Raw genomic sequence first — 6,000 nt, 5'->3', positions numbered from 1 at the left:
TATGTAATTCTCCAAATTGAGACGCAGAATATGACAAAGCACCTAAAATCATAAATGTGAATTTGCTATTACTCCTTAACAAGGGAGATGTTGGGTATCTGCAGTTACCCTCTCTTCTCTCTCTGCTCTATCTCTGCCTCTATCAAAGAAAACATTATTTCCTTAGGTCCTTAGTCCATGCTCATCATGGATGCTAGATGTATTTTATATCTATTATTCTGCTGACCTGGGGGCGGGTGGGGGTAAACAAAAAGAAAACCTCTACTTATCTGCAGGCTAGCATTACTGGTCATATTTGGTATATAGTAATGATCAGTTTACTGCCTCATAAGTCTGAACATAATTAAATTTTAGAGTGTAGAATGGACAAATGACTCCAGGCAAAATAAAATGATTTGTGTATATTAAATTACTTCATAAAATATGTACTACACCATAACTTGTTAAAAAGAAAAAGAAACACCGAGGCCAATGTCTTTGCTTATGTCTAGCTGGAAAGCAGCGCCGGAGACCAGGGCTAGTCTGCAGGAGTAGTGCCCTTGGAGCATGTTGCACCAACTGGAGAAAGTCCAAGTGAGGTCTGAGAGATAGTCAAGGTCCAGGTCATTGGAACTTATTAACCGTGGTAGGGTGGCTGTTGTGTGTTTTGAACAAGTAGAAAGTATTGGTGATGGAATATGATTAGGCTTACTATTTATCAAATATTATTGTAGCTATTAGTTAGAGAATACATTTTAGAAGAAGAATGGTGGCAAGGAGATCAGTCAGGAAATTCTGCAGTAGTCCAGATGCTAGGTGATGATGTCTTCCACCTAGTGTTTAAATAAAGTGGACAAGTTAGAATTTAGTTTGAAGAATGTTAAATAACAGTTGGCTACTATATTGGTTATTGGTGAAGAAAATGGAGGATCATGGTAGATATCTAGCTATTTCACCTGTAATTCTATAGCTGATGATACTGTATACTAATATACAGAAGGCTTTTGGAGGAACAGCTTGAGGGAGAAATAAATAGCTATTCTAGCTATGAGAAATGAGAAATGCTGATTAGGGAACATATAAGCACTTATTTTTTTTCCTGTTATATCATTGTGAGTTTATGAGTTTTAAGCACTTTCATACAGTTAACTGAGTTCTATGAACATGAATTCTTAAGTTAGTAAACAACATTCTTCGAAAAATGCCAACTCATCGAGACTGACTTGGAAATGCCCCTTTGATCATGAATTCTCAGTGTTTCAACACTGCCCATAGATATTAAGCTTCTACAAGTATTATCTTGTAATATTTTGAGAGCTTTAAGCACTTTCATACAGTTAACTGAGTTCTAGGAACATGAATTCCTAAGTTAGTAAACAACTTTCTTCGAAAAACACCAATTCATTCAGATGGACTTAGAAATGCCTCTTTGAACATGAATTCTCAGTGTCTCAACACTGCCACACAGGTATTAAGGTTCTGCAAACATGTATTCCAAGTGTTGACACTGAATTATAAATGTTGTAAACAGGATCCTAATCAGTTAATAGCTCTTTGAAAACTGTCCCACAGATATTAAGGTTCTACAAACATGAATTCCAAGTGTTTCAAACACTTTCCAAAATATTTCCCTGGTCTGGCATTTGAGGCAAACGCTGCTGCCCACACAGGACATGAAAAATCTGATGCAAATGGAACCATGTGTCAAACTTCCCAAGAAAGAAGCACTCATGAATTCAAGCAGCACAGAGGCCAGCTCTGGTGATGCACATCCCAGCAATGAAGAAGAGCAGGCTGTCTGGCCATGTGATGGCCTTGACCAACCCCCTGGTGATAGTAAAGTGCATGCTGGGCACAAGGCCACTCAAGCCAAGGCCCAGGTACACTCCTGCACTTTCTGCCAGTGGTTTGGACTGACCGGTCCCCCTGTGCCATGATGATGGCAGAAATGCCCAGGACACAGACGCTGGAAAGGAGGTGAGCTGTGGCTGTGGGAGCAGTAGAAGGAGTGGCAGAGCCTGGGGACACAGCTCCCCATAATCAGGAGAGCAATCCCTGAATGATCCAGGATGGAAACTGTCCCAGAGACTCTCTCTGAATGGCAGTAGATGGTGGGAAAGAGCCAGGCAGAGCTGAGGCAGAGCACTGCCCCAAGGACATTCCAAAACCACCTTCTCCTGCAGGGGCCATGGAGTACATGTTTGGTGTGAGTATGGTCGAGTCCCAGAAAGAAAAATAGCACAAAACCAAGCAGATGGGGCTCAGTTACAACTGCTTTCTGTATCGATGTGGGAGATCCTCCTGGAGCAAGCCTGGAAGAGGGATGGCTGGCGTGTGGCCCTGAGGCAGTGAATCACAGTCCTTAAGCCAGTCAGGGAGCACGTCGTACTGGATGGCCCACCAGCATCCCTCCCAGACCTCACACATGAATTTCTCCATCTTCTCCAGGGCATGGGGTGTGTGCAGGGGAAGGGTGAGGACCGCACCTCCTCCTCCTTGGCACGCTTGCTCTTCCTTAGCTTTGTGTGGGTTGGTGATTCCTCATTTGCAGTTCTCCTCTATCAGGGGCTCCAGTTTAACCAGCTCCACTTTTATTTATTGACATGCAAAAAGCTTTACATAATTAATATATGTACAGCTTGATAAGTTTGGAGACAAATACATACCCATGCCATAAACCTAGCCATCACCTCTAACACTTTCTCCCTAACCTCTTTATTATTATTACTAGAGGCCTGGTGCATGAAATTCATGCACAGGATGGGGGGTCCCTCAGCCCAGCCTGCACCCTCAAGCAATCCGGGACCCCTCGGGGGATGTCTGACTGCCAGTTTAGGCCTATGTGGGATTGGGCCTACACTGGCAGTCGGACATCTCTTTCGCAATTTGGGACCACTGGATCCTAACTGCTTGCCTGCCTACCTGCCTGATAGCACCTAACCATTCTGCCTGCCTGCCTGATCATGCCTAACTGCTGTCCTGCCTGCCAGATTGATCCTAACCACTCGCCTGCCTGCCTGATTGCCCCTAACTGCTCACCAGCCTGTCTGATCACCCCTAACTACCTCTGCCTGACTGCCTGATCACCCCTAACTGCCTCTGCCTGCCTGCCTGCCTGATTGCCCTTAACTGCTTGCCTGCCTGCCTGATAGCCCCTAACCACCTCTGCCTGCCTGATCACTCCTAACCACTCGCCTGCCTGCCTGATCACCCCTAACCAGTCACCTGTCTGCTTGATTGCCCCTAACTGCATCTGCCTGCCTGCCTGATTGCCCCTAACCACTAACCTGCCTGCCTGATCACCCCTAACCACTCTCCTGCCTGCCTGATAGCCCCTAACCACCTCTGCCTCAGCCCCCACCACTGCGGCTTATTCCAGAAGGACATCCAGAATGACTTCCAGAAGGTCGTCTGGCTCTCTGGTCTAATTAGCATATTGCACTTTTATTATTATAGATTATAACACTTAATGTAAGATATAATGTCTCAGCAAATTTTAAAATATAACAAGAAAAGGCACAGGTCCCTAGGACTTACTCGTCTATATATTTAAAGAGCCAGGGTCTGTAACATTCAAAACGGCCGAAGGGATGTCCGAACACCAGGCTAAAGCCGGCACTGCGGAAGTCAGGCCTGGGTCCCGGCCGCCTGTGGCGGCAGTCAGGCCTGGGTCCGTGGCAGCTGGCACTGTGGAAGTCAGGCCCAGGTCCCGGCTGCCCACGGTGGCAGTCAGGCCTGGGTCCACGGTGACCTGAGAAGTAGAAAGGGGACAAACCACTGAGGGTCTTATATACCATTAGAAGCATGATGCACGAAGATTCGTGCAAGAATGGGTCTTCCTTTCCCTGGCTACTGACACTGCCTTTCCACTCTGGCCCCGGAGCCGCCTTTCCACTCTGGCCCAGGGCCACCTTCCTGCCTTCCCACACTGCCCAGAGGCCCTGAGCAGCTGGGGCGGCAAAAAACACTTGTGTCATTGCCATGGCAATGATGCAAGCGTCCCGCCCCCGGCCGCTCAGTGCCTGCATATGTAAATTAACCACCATCTTTGTTGAATTAGTTTGCATACTCACTTCTGATTGGCTAGTGAGAGTCATAAAGATATGGTCAATTAGCATGTTACTCTTTTATTAGGTAGATAGCAGGAAGCTTAGATTTTATTCCACAGAAGGAGGAAAAGTGAAGAATGTCAAGCATAGGAGCATCCTGGTCTTGCTTTCATTTTAAGTGAACCATTCTGGTGGCTGTGGGAAGGATCAATTTAGAAAGCTGCAGTGTTCTGGGCCCAAGAAAAAGAGAGACTGATGTTGGGAGCTAGGACTAGACAGAGGCAGTGGATCAGAGACATATTTATGAGGAAACCTGACAGAACTATTTGGCTGATTACACAGAGATGAAAGCCAACAAAGCAAATGGTATTAGCCCAGGTTTTCCAGTTTGGGCAACTTCGTTGAATGGGTGATTCTAATAATTGGGAGAAGGTATTGAGGAAAAGGAACAGTGTAAGGGAGCTTGCTTAGTTCAGCAATAGCCAAACAGTTAGGACAGAAGACAGACTTAGTGCTCTTTCTTTGCTGCAATGCTTGTTTTTCTGTCTTCAGCCACCACCATGTAAGGTTAATGTGCCATCTTTTCTCCCAATCTGGGATATTATCTATCTACTACACATTCCTATCACCTAAATTAGCTTTCCTACATGATCCCTTACTTATGGAAGTCATTCAATGCTCTGTGAGTATGGGGACTTTCAAGATGTGGAAACATGCCAAAACCGGTTTGGCTCAGTGGATAGAGCATCGGTCTGTGGACTGAGGGGTCCCGGGTTCGATTCCGGTCAAGGGCATGTACGTTGGTTGTGGGCACATCCCCGGTGGGGGTTGTGCAGGAGGCAGTTGGTCGATGTTTCTCTCTCATCGATGTTTCTAGCTCTCTATCCCTTTCCCTTCCTCTCTGTAGAAAATCAATAAAATATATTTTTTAAAAAAAGATGTGGAAACATTATGAGCCTATATCCTACCTAATAATAGACAAATATGCAAATTGACCATACCTCCAACAAACCCACAAGCCACACCCACCATCCAATCAGAGTAAGTATGCAAATTAACCCATCAAAGATGGCTACAGCCACAGAGAGCAAGGTTTCCCAGGCAACAGAGGGAAACAAGCTTTCCGCCAGCCGTTGCAGGCCTAAGCCTCCACTCAAGCTACAAAGTTTCAATTATAGAAGGTAAACAAATTCAAACAGGAATGGCGTCAGAATGGAGCTTGAGAGAGTAGGCCAGGGTTGCCACCGGCAACAGGGGAAGCAAAGCTTTCCTCACACCCTGGCTGGGCCCACCCACTTAAGGCAACAAAGTTTCAATTATAACCCCAACAGAAATGGCTGCCGCTGTGGAGGGAGCCCCAGGCTTGGCTCCGCTACAGGCTACAAAGTTTCAATTGTAGAAGGAAAATAAATTCCATATACCAGGGCCTCCGCTTGGGTTGCCAGGGGGCGTGGCCGGCCTGCAAACCACCACAGGCCCCTCGCTCAGGCCGCCCCACGCCCCAAGGACACCCTTCAGGGCAAACCAGCTGGGCCCCACCCCTGTACCAGGCTTCTACTCTATCTAATAAAAGAGTAATATGCAGATTGACCATCACTCCAACACACAATATAGCTGCCCCCATGTGGTCAAAGATCCTGCCCCCATGTGGACACAAGATGGCCACCACAAGATGGCCATCAGGAGAGGGCAGTTGGGAGGCACCCTGCCTGCAAGGGAGGGCAGTTGAGAAGGACCAGGCCTGCAAGGGAGGGCAGTTGGAGGTGATCAACCCTGCAGGAGAGGGCAGTTAGGGGTGACCAGGCCGGCAGAGGAGGGAAGTTGGGGGCAAACAGGCTGGCAGCAGAGTGGTTATGGGGTGATCAGGCTGGCAGGCAGAAGCAGTTAGGGGCAATCAGGAAGGCAGGCAGGCAAGCAGTTTGGAGCCAGCAGTCCTAGATTGTGAGAGGGATGTCCGACTGCCCGTTTAGGG

General features: G+C 47.2%; 1 pseudogene; it reads right to left on the bottom strand.

The window, feature by feature from the left end:
- Positions 1–1,586: 1,586 nt before the first annotated feature.
- Positions 1,587–6,000, bottom strand: part of LOC103285056 (adiponectin receptor protein 1-like) — a 53,002-nt pseudogene continuing 48,588 nt past the window's right edge.

This window comes from Eptesicus fuscus, chromosome 2, assembly GCF_027574615.1.
Source record: "Eptesicus fuscus isolate TK198812 chromosome 2, DD_ASM_mEF_20220401, whole genome shotgun sequence".
Lineage (NCBI taxonomy): Eukaryota > Metazoa > Chordata > Mammalia > Chiroptera > Vespertilionidae > Eptesicus > Eptesicus fuscus.
Note: the sequence above shows the minus strand (reverse complement) of the source record. Positions and strands in the feature narration are given on the sequence as shown.